Genomic DNA, 17,942 nt, shown 5'->3' on the forward strand with positions numbered 1-17,942 from the left:
TGTACTTAGACAACATCCTCATACACTCACCCACACATGAGGCTCATCATTCTGATGTCACACGGGTACTTTAGAGACTACGTGAGAATGGCCTGTTTTGTAAACTCGAGAAATGTGAATTCCATCAGACTCAAGTAACCTTCCTAGGTTATATGATCTGCTTGTAGATTTCTCCATGGATCCTGACAAGTTGTCTGCAGTTCTGCAGTGTCCTCGCCCAGTTTATTAAAAACTTTTTTTCCTTGGTCAAACCTATCAGAGACATGACTCGTAAAGAGAATGATCCACTCTATTGGTCACCTACTGCCATTAATGCCTTATAGTCTTAAGACTGCCTTTGCTGCTGGTCCAGTACTGGCTCATCCTAAACCTGTCCTGCCTTTTCGTTCTAGAAGTTGATGCGTCTGAGACTGGAGTAGGTGCCCTCTTGTCTCAAGCCCTACACCTGACGGTTCCTTGCATTCGTGCGGTTTCTTCTCTAAGAAATTGTCTACAGTGGAGTGCAATTATGAAATTGGCGATAGGGAATTACTGGCCATACTTTTGGCACTCAAGGAATGGAGGCATCTTCTAGAGGGTACTAGCGTACCAGTGCTCATTCTTACTGACCGCAAGAATTTAACTTATCTATCTGAAGCAAAACGTTTGTCGCTCCGACAGGCCTGATGGGTGCTATTTTAGTCTCGGTTTAATTATGTGGTCTGCTACCTGCCTGGTAGTAAGAATGTTAGGACTGATGCCCTCTATCGACAATTTTCGCCTCTGTCCAAGGAGGAGTCTGTACCTACTCCAGTTATACCTCCTGATCATATTTTGGCTACCATACATACTAATTTAACTTCTCCCTTGGGGGAGGAGATCCTGGCTGCACAAACCAATGCACCTCCTGAGAAACCTAGTGGTAAGTGCTTTGTTCCAGAGAATTTTCGAACTACACTTACCACTATCCTAAAGCCGCAGGTCACCCAGGCAAGAACCAAATGATTTGGTCTGTCACTCGACAATTCTGGTGGCCAGGTCTTCGTTCTGATTTTGCCTCCTGCTCAGTTTGTGCACAGAATAAGACTCCTCAATGTCTTCCTGTGGGTCTTCTTCAACCTATTGCTAATGGTGAGCATCCTTGGACATACCTTTCCATGGACTTCATTGTCGAGTTCCCTGTTTCCAATGGCAATCATATTATCCTAATTGTGGTTGACCATTTCTCTAAAATGTCACATTGCATTCCCTTGAAGAAGCTACCTACCACTACAATTTTTGCCCAGGAAGTCATCCGTTTACATGGGTTACCCAAGGAGATTGTCTCCAGATTTTGGCATTCCTTTTGTGCTCAAATGGGGATCCAGCTTTCCTTCTCCTCGGCATATCACCCTCAATCCAATGGGGCTGCGGAACGGTCTAATCAAGCTCTGGAACAGTTCCTCCTTTGCTATATCTCAGATCACCACAATAATTTGTCTGAACTGTTACCTTGGGAAGAGTTTGCTCATAATAGTGCTATTAATGCTTCCTCACAGTTATCCCCGTTCATGGCGAATTATGGGTTTCAACCATCCTTGTTGCCCGATTCATTCATGTCTCAGGGTATTCCGGCTTTGGAGGAGCATCTCCGGCAACTCCGTTCTACGTGGGTGCAGATTCAGGATTGCCTTCATCGTTCTATGCAGCGCCAAAAGTTCCAGGCTGATCATAGGCATCTGCCCACACCTTCCTACCAGGTTGGTGAGAGGGTTTGGCTGTCCTCTCGAAGCTTGAACCTTTGTGTGCCTTCCAATAAACTGGCTCCTCGTTATATTGGTCCTTTTTGAATACTCAGACGGGTCAATCCTGTGGCTTACGCTCTTGATCTTCCTCCTGAATGCACATCTCCAATGTTTTTCATGCCTCCCTCTTGATTGTAATTGGTTTACCACTGTGTTGCCTCGTCCCTGTCCTATCTCTGTTGACAGCCACGAAGAATATGAGGTCAGCAGCATTATTGACTCTCGTATGTCCAGGGGCTGCGTACAGTATTTGGTTCACTGGAGGGGCTACGGTCCTGAGGAAAGTTCATGGGTTCCCTCCTCTGATGTTCATGCTCCTGCCCTCCTCCATGCCGTACATGCCCTTTTCCCCAATAAGCCTTTTGTCCTCCCACATGGGAGGGGTCGTTGAGGGGAGGGTACTGTCAGGGTTTTTTCTCTTTGTTTGCCATGTGCTGTTGGCAGCCATTTTGCTTACCTTTTCTTGCTGAATCTGGTGCAGAGTGGGTGATGCTGCTCATTTCCTGCAAGCCCTCTTATGGCCAGACTGTTGTACATCATCCGTGTGAGACAGGTTGCAGTCTCAGTATTGTGATGTCATCACTTATTATTTAAAGGGCCTCTGTTATGTATGCTTTGCCCTTGCGTTATCTCAGACCTGTTTGTGAGTTCCTGTTCCTGTGTATTATTTGGCTGTCTGACGTCCCTCCTAGTTCCTGACTCGGCTCGTCTGACTACTCACTTTGGCTCCTGACTCTGTTTGTCTGACTACAAGCTCTGGCTTTGACTCCTGGTTTTTTTCTTTGACTTGTGGACTTTTTATTATTTTTTGCTATTAATAAAGGTGTGGTTATTTTTGCACTTCTCGTCTCAGTCTGATTCCTGGCACCCTGACATTAAGCAGTTAATTAGGAAGACTATAGCTCATGTGGAAGAGAAGATAGCACAGTCAGTAAAACATAGGGACAAACCCTGTGTTAGATATATCAGTGAAAGTAGAAAAACTAACGGCTAGATTTGGAGTTTTGTCGGTAACGACCCGAAAAACTACTGCCGGCTTTTTTCTGGCCGCACCATAAAAATAACTCTGGTATTGAGAGTCCACAGAATGGCTGCGTTAGGCTCCAAAAAAGGAGCGTAGAGCATTTTTAACGCAGCTTCAACTCTCGATACCAGAGTTGCTTACGCAAGTGGCCAGCCTCAAAAACGTGCTCGTGCACGATTCCCCCATAGGAAACAATGGAGCTGTTTGAGCTGAAAAAAAACCAAACACCTACAAAAAAGCCGCGTTCAGCTCCTAACGCAGCCCCATTGTTTGCTATGCGGTAACCCTTCCTACGTCTGCACTTAACACTCTAACATGTACCCCGAGTCTAAACACCCCTAACCTTACACTTATTAACCCCTTATCTGCCGCCCCCGCTATCGCTGAGCCCTGCATATTATTATTAACCCCTAATCTGCCGCTCCGTAAACCGCCGCTACTTACATTATCCCTATGTACCCCTAATCTGCTTCCCTAACATCGCCGACCCCTATATTATATTTATTAACCCCTAATCTGCCCCCCACAACGTCGTCTCCACCTGCCTACACTTATTAATCCCTAATCTGCCGAGCGGACCTGAGCGCTACTATAATAAAGTTATTAACCCCTAATCCGCCTCACTAACCCTATAATAAATAGTATTAACCCCTAATCTGCCCTCCCTAACATCGCCGACACCTAACTTCAATTATTAACCCCTAATCTGCCGACTGGAGCTCACCGCTACTCTAATAAATGTATTAACTCCTAAAGCTAAGTCTAACCCTAACACTAACACCCCCTAAATTAAATATAATTTACATCTAACGAAATTAATTAACTCTTATTAAATAAATTATTCCTATTTAAAGATAAATACTTACCTGTAAAATAAATCCTAATATAGCTACAATATAAATTATAATTATATTATAGCTATTTTAGGATTAATATTTATTTTACAGGTAACTTTGTATTTATTTTAACCAGGTACATTAGCTATTAAATAGTTAAGAACTATTTAATAGCTAAAATAGTTAAAATAATTACAAAATTACCTGTAAAATAAATACTAACCTAAGTTACAATTAAACCTAACACTACACTATCAATAAGTTAATTAAATAAACTACCAACAATTACCTACAATTAACCTAACACTACACTATCAATAAATTAATTAAATACAATTCCTACAAATAAATACAATTAAATAAACTAGCTAAAGTACAAAAAATAAAAAAGAACTAAGTTACAAAAAATAAAAAAATATTTACAAACATAAGAAAAATATTACAACAATTTTAAACTAATTACACCTACTCTAAGCCCCCTAATAAAATAACAAAGCCCCCCAAAATAAAAAAATGCCCTACCCTATTCTAAATTAATAAAGTTCAAAGCTCTTTAACCTTACCAGCCCTGAACAGGGCCCTTTGCGGGGCATGCCCCAAGAAGTTCAGCTCTTTTGCCTGTAAAAAAAAAACATACAATACCCCCCCCCAACATTACAACCCACCACCCACATACCCCTAATCTAACCCAAACCCCCCTTAAATAAACCTAACACTAAGCCCCTGAAGATCTTCCTACCTTATCTTCACCCTGCCAGGTTCACCGATCCGTCCTGAAGAGCTCCTCCGATGTCCTGATCCAAGCCCAAGCAGGGGGCTGAAGAGGTCCATGATCCGGCTGAAGTCTTCATCCAAGCGGGAGCTGAAGAGGTCCATGTTCTGGATGAAGTCTTCATCCAAGCGGGAGCTGAAGAGGTCCATGATCCGGATGAAGTCTTCTATCAACTGCATCTTCAATCTTCTTTCTTCCGGATCCATCTTGCAGACCTCCGACACGGAACATCCTCTTCTCCCGACGCCTACTAGCCGAATGACGGTTCCTTTAAGGGACGTCATCCAAGATGACGTCCCTCAAATTCCGATTGGCTGATAGGATTCTATCAGCCAATCGGAATTAAGGTAGGAATATTCTGATTGGCTGATGGAATCAGCCAATCAGAATCAAGTTCAATCCGATTGGCTGATCCAATCAGCCAATCAGATTGAGCTCGCATTCTATTGGCTGTTCCGATCAGCCAATAGAATGCGAGCTCAATCTGATTGGCTGATTGGATCAGCCAATCGGATTGAACTTGATTCTGATTGGCTGATTCCATCAGCCAATCAGAATATTCCTACCTTAATTCCGATTAGCTGATAGAATCCTATCAGCCAATCGGAATTCGAGGGACGCCATCTTGGATGACGTCCCTTAAAGGAGCCGTCATTCGGCTAGTAGGCGTCGGGAGAAGAGGATGTTCCGCGTCGGAGATCTGCAAGATGGATCCGGAAGAAAGAAGATTGAAGATGCCGTTGATAGAAGACTTCATCCGGATCATGGACCTCTTCAGCTCCCGCTTGGATGAAGACTTCATCCGGATCATGGACCTCTTCAGCTCCCGCTTGGATGAAGACTTCAGCCGGATCATGGACCTCTTCAGCCCCCCCGCTTGGGCTTGGATCAGGACATCGGAAGAGCTCTTCAGGACGGATCGGTGAACCTGGCAGGGTGAAGATAAGGTAGGAAGATCTTCAGGGGCTTAGTGTTAGGTTTATTTAAGGGGGGTTTGGGTTAGATTAGGGGTATGTGGGTGGTGGGTTGTAATGTTGGGGGGGGGTATTGTATGGTTTTTTTTACAGGCAAAAGAGCTGAATTCTTTGGGGCATGCCCCGCAAAGGGCCCTGTTCAGGGCTGGTAAGGTTAAAGAGCTTTGAACTTTAGTAATTTAGAATAGGGTAGGGCATTTTTTTATTTTGGGGGGCTTTGTTATTTTATTAGGGGGCTTAGAGTAGGTGTAATTAGTTTAAAATTGTTGTAATATTTTTCTTATGTTTGTAAATATTTTTTTATTTTTTGTAACTTAGTTCTTTTTTATTTTTTGTACTTTAGCTAGTTTATTTAATTGTATTTATTTGTAGGAATTGTATTTAATTAATTTATTGATAGTGTAGTGTTAGGTTAATTGTAGGTAGTTTATTTAATTAATTTATTGATAGTGTAGTATTAGGTTTAATTGTAACTTAGGTTAGTATTTATTTTACAGGTAATTTTGTAATTATTTTAACTATTTTAGCTATTAAATAGTTCTTAACTATTTAATAGCTATTGTACCTGGTTAAAATAAATTCAAAGTTACCTGTAAAATAAATATTAATCCTAAAATAGCTATAATATAATTATAATTTATATTGTAGCTATATTAGGATTTATTTTACAGGTAAGTATTTAGCTTTAAATAGGAATAATTTATTTAATAAGAGTTAATTAATTTCGTTAGATGTAAATTATATTTAACTTAGGGGGGTGTTAGTGTTAGGGTTAGACTTAGCTTTAGGGGTTAATACATTTATTAGAGTAGCGGTGAGCTCCAGTCGGCAGATTAGGGGTTAATAATTGAAGTTAGGTGTCGGCGATGTTAGGGAGGGCAGATTAGGGGTTAATACTATTTATTATAGGGTTAGTGAGGCGGATTAGGGGTTAATAACTTTATTATAGTAGTGCTCAGGTCCGGTCGGCAGATTAGGGGTTAATAAGTGTAGGCAGGTGGAGGCGACGTTGAGGGGGGCAGATTAGGGGTTAATAAATATAATACAGGGGTCGGCGGTGTTAGGGGGAGCAGATTAGGGGTACATAAGGATAACGTATGTGGCGGTCGGCAGATTAGGGGTTAAAAAAATTTATTCGAGTGTCGGCGATGTGGGGGGACCTCGGTTTAGGGGTACATAGGTAGTTTATGGGTGTTAGTGTACTTTAGAGTACAGTAGTTAAGAGCTTTAGAAACCGGCGTTAGCCCAGAAAGCTCTTAACTACTGACTTTTTTCCTGCGGCTGGAGTTTTGTCGTTAGATGTCTAACGCTCACTTCAGAAACGACTCTAAATACCGGAGTTAGAAAAATCCCATTGAAAAGATAGGATACGCAATTGACGTAAGGGGATCTGCGGTATGGAAAAGCCGCGGCTGAAAAGTAAGCGTTAGACCCTATTTTGAGTGACTCCAAATACCGGCGGTAGCCTAAAACCAGCGTTAGGAGCCTCTAACGCTGGTTTTCACGGCTAACGCCAAACTCCAAATCTAGGTCTAAGGTTGGAATAGCAAAATTGAAAACAGTTGATGGTAGAATAGTAGAAGGAGATAAGCAAATTGCAGACTGTCTCAATGATTACTTCTGTCCTATCTTCAAAAAAGACTGTAAAGATAGAATGTCTACATTAAGGGATGCTACAGAGAATCAGGTTGTCTCAATGATTACTTCTATCTTCACAAAAGACTGTGAAGATAGAATGTCTACATTAAGTGATGCAAAGAGGATGAAGTTTTGTTGGCATTATATAATTATATAAAAATAAATGTAAACAAATCAGTAGATCCTGATGATGTTCATCCAAGGGTTTTAAAGGAACTTCAAACTGTGCTAGCTGCCCTATTAAATGGTCTGTTTAATCAGTCACTATTGACAGGAGCTGTTCCAGATAATTGGAGAATAGCGAATGTAGTATCCCTTCATACAGGGAGTGCAGAATTATTAGGCAAATGAGTATTTTGACCACATCATCCTCTTTATGCATGTTGTCTTACTCCAAGCTGTATAGGCTCGAAAGCCTACTACCAATTAAGCATATTAGGTGATGTGCATCTCTGTAATGAGAAGGGGTGTGGTCTAATGACATCAACACCCTATATCAGGTGTGCATAATTATTAGGCAACTTCCTTTCCTTTGGAAAAATGGGTCAAAAGAAGGACTTGACAGGCTCAGAAAAGTCAAAAATAGTGAGCTATCTTGCAGAGGAATGCAGCACTCTTAAAATTGCAAAGCTTCTGAAGCGTGATCATCGAACAATCAAGCGTTTCATTCAAAATAGTCAACAGGGTCGCAAGAAGCGTGTGGAAAAACCAAGGCGCAAAATAACTGCCCATGAACTGAGAAAAGTCAAGCGTGCAGCTGCCAAGATGCCACTTGCCACCAGTTTGGCCATATTTCAGAGCTGCAACATCACTGGAGTGCCCAAAAGCACAAGGTGTGCAATACTCAGAGACATGGCCAAGGTAAGAAAGGCTGAAAGACGACCACCACTGAACAAGACACACAAGCTGAAACATCAAGACTGGGCCAAGAAATATCTCAAGACTGATTTTTCTAAGGTTTTATGGACTGATGAAATGAGAGTGAGTCTTGATGGGCCAGATGGATGGGCCCGTGGCTGGATTGGTAAAGGGCAGAGAGCTCCAGTCCGACTCAGACGCCAGCAAGGTGGAGGTGGAGTACTGGTTTGGGCTGGTATCATCAAAGATGAGCTTGTGGGGCCTTTTCGGGTTGAGGATGGAGTCAAGCTCAACTCCCAGTCCTACTGCCAGTTTCTGGAAGACACCTTTTTCAAGCAGTGGTACAGGAAGAAGTCTGCATCCTTCAAGAAAAACATGATTTTCATGCAGGACAATGCTCCATCACACGCGTCCAAGTACTCCACAGCGTGGCTGGCAAGAAAGGGTATAAAAGAAGAAAATCTAATGACATGGCCTCCTTGTTCACCTGATCTGAACCCCATTGAGAACCTGTGGTCCATCATCAAATGTGAGATTTACAAGGAGGGAAAACAGTACACCTCTCTGAACAGTGTCTGGGAGGCTGTGGTTGCTGCTGCACGCAATGTTGATGGTGAACAGATCAAAACACTGACAGAATCCATGGATGGCAGGCTTTTGAGTGTCCTTGCAAATAAAGGTGGCTATATTGGTCACTGATTTGTTTTTGTTTTGTTTTTGAATGTCAGAAATGTATATTTGTGAATGTTGAGATGTTATATTGGTTTCACTGGTAAAAATAAATAATTGAAATGGGTATATATTTGTTTTTTGTTAAGTTGCCTAATAATTATGCACAGTAATAGTCACCTGCACACACAGGTATCCCCCTAAAATAGCTAAAACTAAAAACAAACTAAAAACTACTTCCAAAAATATTCAGCTTTGATATTAATTAGTTTTTTGGGTTCATTGAGAACATGGTTGTTGTTCAATAATAAAATTAATCCTCAAAAATACAACTTGCCTAATAATTCTGCACTCCCTGTAAAAAATATAATTTATGCTTACCTGATAAATTCATTTCTCCTGTAGTGTAGTCAGTCCACGGGTCATCCATTACTTATGGGATTATATCTCCTCCCTAACAGGAAGTGCAAGAGGATCACCCAAGCAGAGCTGCTATATAGCTCCTCCCCTCTACGTCATATCCAGTCATTCGACCGAAACCATATGAGAAAGGAGAAACTATAGGGTGCAGTGGTGACTGGAGTTTAATTAAAATTTAGACCTGCCGTAAAAAACAGGGTGGGCCGTGGACTGACTACACTACAGGAGAAATGAATTTATCAGGTAAGCATAAATTATATTTTCTCCTGTTAAGTGTAGTCAGTCCACGGGTCATCCATTACTTATGGGATACCAATACCAAAGCTAAAAGTACACGGATGACGGGAGGGACAGGCAGTATCTTTACACGGAAGGAACCACTGCCTGTAGTACCTTTCTCCCAAAAACAGCCTCCGAAGAAGCAAAAGTGTCAAATTTGTAAAATTTTGAAAAAGTGTGAAGTGAAGACCAAGTTGCAGCCTTGCAAATCTGTTCAACAGAGGCCTCATTCTTAAAGGCCCAAGTGGAAGCCACAGTTCTAGTAGAATGAGCTGTAATCCTTTCAGGAGGCTGCTGTCCAGCAGTCTCATAGGCTAAACGTATTATGCTACGAAGCCAAAAAGAGAGAGAGGTAGCCAAAGCTTTTTGACCTCTCCTCTGTCCAGAATAAACGACAAACAGGGAAGAAGTTTGACAAAAATCTTTAGTTGCCTGCAAATAAAATTTCAGGGCACGGACGACGTCCAGATTGTGCAAAAGTCGTTCCTTCTTTGAAGAAGGGTTAGGGCACAATGATGGAACAACAATCTCTTGATTGATATTCTTGTTAGTGACTACCTTAGGTAAGAACCCAGGTTTAGTACGCAGAACTACCTTGTCTGAATGAAAAATCAGATAAGGAGAATCACAATGTAAGGCCGATAACTCAGAGACTCTTCGAGCCGAGGAAATAGCCATTAAAAACAGAACTTTCCAAGATAACAGCTTGATATCGATGGAATGAAGGGGTTCAAACGGAACACCTTGCAGAACGTTAAGAACTAAGTTTAAGCTCTACGGCGGAGCCACAGTCTTAAACACAGGCTTAATCCTAGTCAAAGCCTGACAAAAAGTCTGAACGTCTGGAACTTCTGCCAGACGTTTGTGTAAAAGGATAGACAGAGCTGAAATCTGTCCTTTTAACGAACTAGCAGATAAACCCTTTTCTAAACCTTCTTGTAGAAAAGACAATATCCTAGGAATCCTAACCTTACTCCATGAGTAACTCTTGGATTCGCACCAATATAAGTATTTACGCCATATTTTATGGTAAATTTTCCTGGTAACAGGTTTCCTAGCCTGTATTAAGGTATCAATCACTGACTCAGAGAATCCACGCTTTGATTGAATCAAGCGTTCAATCTCCATGCAGTCAGCCTCAGAGAAATTAGATTTGGATGTTTGAAAGGACCCTGAATCAGAAGGTCCTGTCTCAGAGGCAGAGACCATGGTGGACAGGACGACATGTCCACTAGATCTGCATACCAGGTCCTGCGTGGCCACGCAGGCGCTATTAGAATCACCAATGCTCTCTCCTGTTTGATCCTGGCAATCAATCGAGGAAGCATCAGGAAAGGTGGAAACACATAAGCCATGTTGAAGACCCAAGGTGCTGTCAGAGCATCTATCAGTACCGCTCCCGGGTCCCTGGACCTGGATCCATAACAAGGAAGCTTGGCGTTCTGGCGAGACGCCATGAGATCCAGATCTAGTTTGCCCCAAAGATGAAGCAGTTGGGCAAACACCTCCGGATGAAGTTCCCACTCCCCCGGATGAAAGGTCTGGCGACTTAGAAAATCCGCCTCCCAGTTCTCCACGCCTGGGATGTGGATCGCTGACAGGTGGCAAGAGTGAGACTCAGCGAATTATCTTTGAGACTTCCATCATCGCTAGGGAACTCCTTGTTCCTCCTTGATGGTTGATGTAAGCCACAGTCGTGATGTTGTCCGACTGAAACCTGATGAACCTCAGAGTTGCTAACTGAGGCCAAGCCAGAAGAGCATTGAAAATTGCTCTTAATTCCAGAATGTTTATTGGAAGGAGTCTCTCCTCCTGAGTCCATTATCCCTGAGCCTTCAGGGAATTCCAGACTGCGCCCCAACCTAGAAGGCTGGCGTCCGTTGTTACAATCGTCCAATCTGGCCTGCGGAAGGGCATCCCCTTGGACAGATGTGGCCGAGAAAGCCACCATAGAAAAGAATCTCTGGTCTCTTGATCCAGATTTAGCAGAGGGGACAAATCTGAGTAATCCCCATTCCACTGACTTAGCATGCACAATTGCAGCGGTCTGAGATGCAGGCGCGCAAATGGTACTATGTCCATTGCCGCTACCATTAAGCCGATTACCTCCATGCACTGAGCCACTGACGGGTGTTGAATGGAATGAAGGACACGGCAAGCATTTAGAAGTTTTGATAACCTGTCCTCCGTCAGGTAAATTTTCATTTCTACAGAATCTATAAGAGTCCCTAGAAAGGGAACTCTTGTGAGTGGCAATAGAGAACTTTATCTACGTTCCCCTTCCACCCATGCGACCTTAGAAATGCCAGAACTAACTCTGTATGAGACTTGGCAGTTTGGAAACTTGACGCTTGTATCAGAATGTCGTCTAGGTACGGAGCTACCGATATGCCTCGCGGTCTTAGTACCGCCAGAAGAGAGCCCAGAACCTTTGTAAAGATTCTTGGAGCCGTAGCTAACCCGAAGGGAAGAGCTACAAACTGGTAATGCCTGTTTAGGAAGGCAAATCTTAGATACCGGTAATGATCCTTGTGAATCGGTATGTGAAGGTAGGCATCCTTTAAATCCACTGTGGTCATGTACTGACCCTCTTGGATCATGGGTAAGATGGTTCGAATAGTTTCCATTTTGAACGATGGAACTCTTAGGAATTTGTTTAGGATCTTTAAGTCCAAGATTGGTCTGAAGGTTCCCTCTTTTTTGGGAACCACAAACAGATTTGAATAGAATCCTTGCCCGTGTTCCGACCGCGGAACTGGGTGGATCACTCCCATTAGTAAGAGGTCTTGTACACAGCGTAGAAACGCCTCTTTCTTTAGTTGGTTTGCTGATAACCTTGAAAGATGAAATCTCCCTTGTGGAGGAGAAGCTTTGAAGTCCAGAAGATATCCCTGAGATATGATCTCCAACGCCCAGGGATCCTGGACATCTCTTGCCCAAGCCTGGGCGAAGAGAGAAAGTCTGCCCCCCACTAGATCCGTTTCCGGATCGAGGGCCCTCACTTCATGCTGTCTTAGGGGCAGCAGCAGGTTTTCTGGCCTGCTTGCCCTTGTTCCAGGACTGGTTAGGTTTCCAGCCCTGTCTGTAGCGAGCAACAGTTCCTTCCTGTCTTGGAGCAGAGGAAGTTGATGCTGCTCTTGCCTTGAAGTTACGAAAGGCACGAAAATTAGGCTGTTTAGCCTTTGGTTTGGCCCTGTCTTGAGGCAGGGCATGGCCCTTACCTCCAGTAATGTCAGCGATAATTTCTTTCAAGCCGGGCCCGAATAATGTCTGCCCTTTGAAAGGAATATTAAGCAATTTAGATTTAGAAGTCACATCAGCTGACCAGGATTTAAGCCACAGCGCTCTACGCGCTTGAATGGCGAATCCGGAGTTCTTAGCCGTAAGTTTGGTTAAGTGTACTACGGCATCAGAAATAAATGAATTAGCTAGCTTAAGGGCTTTAAGCTTGTTCATAATCTCATCCAATGGAGCTGTGCTAAGGGTCTCTTCCAGAGACTCAAACCAGAATGCCGCCGCAGCAGTGACAGGCGCGATGCATGCAAGGGGTTGTAATATAAAACCTTGCTGAACAAACATTTTCTTAAGGTAACCCTCTAACTTTTTATCCATTGGATCTGAAAAAGCACAGCTATCCTCCACCGGGATAGTGCTGCGCTTAGCCAGAGTAGAAACTGCTCCTTCCACCTTAGGGACCGTCTGCCATAGGTCCCGTGTGGTGGCGTCTATTGGAAACATTTTTCTAAATATAGGAGGGGGTGAAAAGGGCACACCGGGTCTATCCCACTCCTTGTTAACAATTTCTGTAAGCCTTTTAGGTATAGGAAAAACGTCAGTACACGCCGGTACCGCAAAATATTTATCCAGCCTACATACTTTCTCTGGAATTGCAACCGTGTTACAATCATTCAGAGCCGCTAATACCTCCCCTAGTAATACACGGAGGTTCTCAAGCTTAAATTTAAAATTTGAAATGTCTGAATCCAGTTTACTTGGATCAGATCCGTCACCCACAGAATGAAGCTCTCCGTCCTCATGTTCTGCAAATTATGACGCAGTATCAGACATGGCTCTATTATTATCAGCGCACTCTGTTCTTACCCCAGAGTGATCGCGTTTACCTCTTAATTCTGGCAATTTAGATAGTACTTCAGTCATAACATTAGCCATGTCTTGCAAAGTGATTTGTATGGGCCGCCCTGATGTACTTGGCGCCACAATATCACGCACCTCCTGAGCGGGAGGCGAAGGTACTGACACGTGAGGAGAGTTAGTCGGCATAACTTCCCCCTCGTTGTCTGGTGATATTTTTTTAACATATAAAGTTTGACTTTTATTCAAAGTAACATCTATACATTGAGTGCACAAATTTCTATTGGGCTCCACATTGGCCTTTAAACATAATGAACAAATAGATTCATTTGTGTCAGACATGTTTAAACAGACTAGCAATAACACTAGCAAACTTGGAAAAAAACTTTTAAATAAATTTACAAGCTATATAAAAAACGCTACTGCGCTTTTAAGAAAACATAAAAATGTGACACAGTTGAATTAACAATGAACCAAGTATGTTAAAACAACCAAATTTTAACAGAAAATGTATAAAGTTAGCAGAAGATTGCACCCACCAGCAAAAGGATGATTAACCCCTTAATACCCAAAACGGATAACAGTTGAAATAATAAACGTTTTTATCACAGTCAAACACACTGTCACAGGTCTGCTGTGACTGATTACCTCCCTCAAAACTAGTTTTGGAGACCCCTGGGCTCTGTAGAGACGTCCTGGATCATGGAGGAAGAAATAGGAAGACTGTGACTAAATTTTTACTGCGCAATAAAGCGCTAAAATAGGCCCCTCCCACTCATATTACAACAGTGGGGAAGCTCAGTAAACTGTTTTTATTCAGAAAAAAACGACAGCCATGTGGTAAAAATTATGCCTATAAAGTTTTATCACCAAGTACCTCAGAAAAAACGATTAACATGCCAGTAAACGTTTTAAAAATTGAAAATTATTAAGTGTTATTAATAAGCCTGATGCTAGTCGCTTTCACTGCAGTGTAGGCTCAAATATTACTTTAATATTGACAGTATTTTCTTAGTGAAATTCCATTCCCCAGAAATACCTCAGAGTATACATACATACATATCAGCCTGATACCAGTCGCTACTACTGCATTTAAGGCTGCACTTACATTACATCGGTATTAGCAGTATTTTCTCAGTCAATTCCATTCCTTAGAAAATAATTTACTGCACATACCTCTTGCAGGTGGGCCCTGCATGCTATCCCCTGTTCTGAAGTTACCTCACTCTTCAGAATGGCCGAGAACAGCAAGTGGATCTTAGTTACGACCGCTAAGATCATAGACAAACTCAGGTAGATTCTTCTTCTAATGCTGCCTGAGAACAAACAACACACTCCGGTGCCGTTTAAAATAACAAACTTTTGATTGAAGAAATAAAAACTAAGTTTAACACACCACAGTCCTCTCACACGTCCTATCTTTAGTTAGGTGCAAGAGAATGACTGGATATGACGTAGAGGGGAGGAGCTATATAGCAGCTCTGCTTGGGTGATCCTCTTGCACTTCCTGTTAGGGAGGAGATATAATCCCATAAGTAATGGATGACCCGTGGACTGACTACACTTAACAGGAGAAACATGAGTTTAACTTCAGTTGTAGGGAAATTAATGGAAAGTCTCTTGAAAGAAAGAATTTGGACTTACATAAAGACAAACAATTTAGAAGACCAAAATCAACATGGTTCTCTTCAAGATCATGTCAGACTAATCTAATTGACTTCTTTGATTATGTAACAAAATAATTAGATCAGGGTGGAGTAGTTGATTAAGCATACAGTATCTAGATTTCAGCAAAGTACTTGACACCATCCCACACAACAAAATAATTCACAAACAGCTAGATTATGAGTTATGCATGCTATAGGGAAATTAACGAACGCAACAAAAGTTGCGTTATTTAACACTCTATAGCGCAGCCATAACAAGTTTTGAAACAGCCGGCTTGTGCATGCAATATGGTTGCTTTAAGCTCCATACTGCACACAATCAAAGTTCTGTTTTGACGTGCTTCTGCACGCTTTCCCCATAGATATCAATGGAGAGAAGGTGTCAGAAAAAAACCTGAAGCGCGGAATGAAAAGCTCCGTAACGCAGCCCCATTGATGTCTATGGGAAAAAAAAGTTATGGTTAAACCTAACACAAACCCTAAGTTTAAACACCTCTAATCTGCCGCCCCAACATCGCCGACACCTACATAATGTTATTAACCCCTAATCTGCCGCTCCCGCCACCTAAATAAATATATTAACTACTAATCTGATAAAATACAAAAGACCCATTAACATTACAAACCCCCACCCCCCCAAACCCACAAAATAAAAAAAAAATATCTAAAAAACCTAATATACCCATTGCCCTGAAAAGGTCATTTGTATGGGCAGTGACCTTAAAACTGCATTTAACACATACACACACTGTTAAAAGTAGCTTAAACTCAGTACTGTAGAACATCAAAATTGCGGTAATTATAAGATAATATCTGATACAATGTACTCAATTAGTTATATTAAGTCTCCTTTTAATAAGGTTTTACCATTGAGAATTGTATCCAAATGAATGTGTGATATAAGTTTATGAGATAGATTCTGAAATTTGCAATTTTAAGCACCTTTCTAATTTACTTGTATTATTACATTTTCTTCCTTCTCTTAGTATCTTTATTTGAAAAAGCAGGAATGTAAGTTTAAGAGCCAGCCCATCTTTGGTTCAGCACCTGGGTATCGCTTGCTGATTGGTGGCTAAATGCAGACTCCATTTAGCAAGCACTAAACAGGGTGCTGAACCAAAAATAGTCCGGCTCATAAGCTTACATTCCTGCTTTTTTAAATAAAGATACTAAGAGAACAAAGAAAAATTGATAATAGGAGTACATTAGGAAGTTGCTTAAAATTGCATGCTCTATCTGAATCATGAAAGAAAAAATTTGGGTTCAGTATCCCTTTAACTGATTAGGATGGCTGTAATGTACATATTTTTATTATTATTTGTATGTAGTGTTATTGCAACTGCAGTCTGATCTGACATCTTCAGCAGCTCACAGTGTCCAGACTGAGAGACACCAATGAAATCATTAGTCATATCGCTCAGTACATTGTTGGAGGCTCCATGCTTCACTGGAAGCTGCAGAAGATATTAGGCCGGTAATTATGGTGAGGTTCTACTGCTTGTATGAGAACCCTTAAAGGGACAGTCAAGTCCAAAATAAACTTTCATGATTCAAATAGTGCATGTAATTTTAAACAACTTTCCAATTTACTTGTATCACCAATTTTGCATTGTTCTCTTGGTATTCTTAGTGGAAAACGAAACCTAGGTAGGCTCATATGCTAATTTCTTAGACCTTGAAGGCTGCCTCTAATCTGAATGCATTTTGACAGTTTTTCACCACTAGAGGGCATTAGTTCATGTGTGTCATATAGATAACATTGAGCTCATGCATGTGAAAATACCTAGGAGTCAGCACTGATTGGCTAAAAAGCAAGTCTGTCAAAAGAATTGAAATAAAGGGGTAGTTGGGGGGCGGAGTCTGGTGCACACGAGAATGGCCGCATAATTTTGCTGCTCCGGTCCTGGCTATGATTTATTCATCATCACCTAATGTTTTCTATAAAATTGAACTCTGAAAAAACCCTTGAGTAAACTCTGGACTCATATTTAGCAGTTGGCGGCAGCCAAATCAAATCTTTGGTGTTACATTTTTGCATTGAGACCGGAGCCCTATCCTGACTCTGCTTAAGCAGCGGCCATCTTTCCACCCTCGTGGCCATGGGATCTTGCAATTCCACCCGGGCTCCCAAGTCAAGCTGAGGACAGGTGCCGTCACTTGGACCCCCCGGCGGGTACCCTTTAAGGGCCTGTCGTTAAGGAGCAGTGCTATTCCATCAATCACTGCAGTTCAATCTATAATTTTTTGCACGTCTTCAGGCACCGCTATCCAGTTTCACGTTTTCATAATTTCGTCTGTTTTTTTTTTGTAATGGTAGTTTTTTTTGTTGTTGTAATTTTAGTGTTTTTTATTTTTTTGTAATGGTAGGTGTTAGTGTAAGGCAGCTTAGGTTTTATTTCACAATAAAACCTAAGCTAGCTACAATATAGCTATTAGTTATATTGTAACTACCTTAGGTTTTATTTCACAGGTAAGTATGTATTTATTGTATTATTTAGTTAATAATTGTAACTTTAATTTAGCTCTATTTTAATTATGTTAAAGTTAGGGGGTGTTAGGGTTACGTTAGGTTTAGGGTTAGGGGTTAATAGTTTAATTTAGGTTGTTGCAATGTGGGGGGCTGGCAGTTTAGGGGTTAATAGGTTTATTTAGTGGTAGTGATGTGGGAGGCCAGAGGTTTAGGGGTTAATAACTTTATTTAGTGGCAGTGATGTTGGGGAGTGGCAGAATAGGGGTTCATAGATTTATTATAGTGTGGGCGATGTTTGGGTGCTGGGGAATAGGGGTTAATAACGTTAGTATAGTGGCGGGAGAGATCGGTAGCGGCAGATTAGGGGTTAATAACATTATGTAGGTGTCAGCGATGTCGGGGGCAGCAGATTAGGGGTCTTTAGACATGAGGTTTGTGTTAGGTTTAAACGTAACTTTTTTTCCCCCATAGACATCAATG

At 41.7% G+C, this 17,942-nt stretch overlaps 1 protein-coding gene across 1 annotated transcript in view; it reads right to left on the reverse strand.

Moving 5' to 3' along the window:
- PEX5L (peroxisomal biogenesis factor 5 like) overlaps positions 1-17,942 on the reverse strand; it is a 693,590-nt gene that overhangs the window by 218,534 nt on the left and 457,114 nt on the right. The window lies entirely within an intron of this gene.

The sequence above is a fragment of the Bombina bombina genome, chromosome 4 (genome assembly GCF_027579735.1).
Source record: "Bombina bombina isolate aBomBom1 chromosome 4, aBomBom1.pri, whole genome shotgun sequence".
Lineage (NCBI taxonomy): Eukaryota > Metazoa > Chordata > Amphibia > Anura > Bombinatoridae > Bombina > Bombina bombina.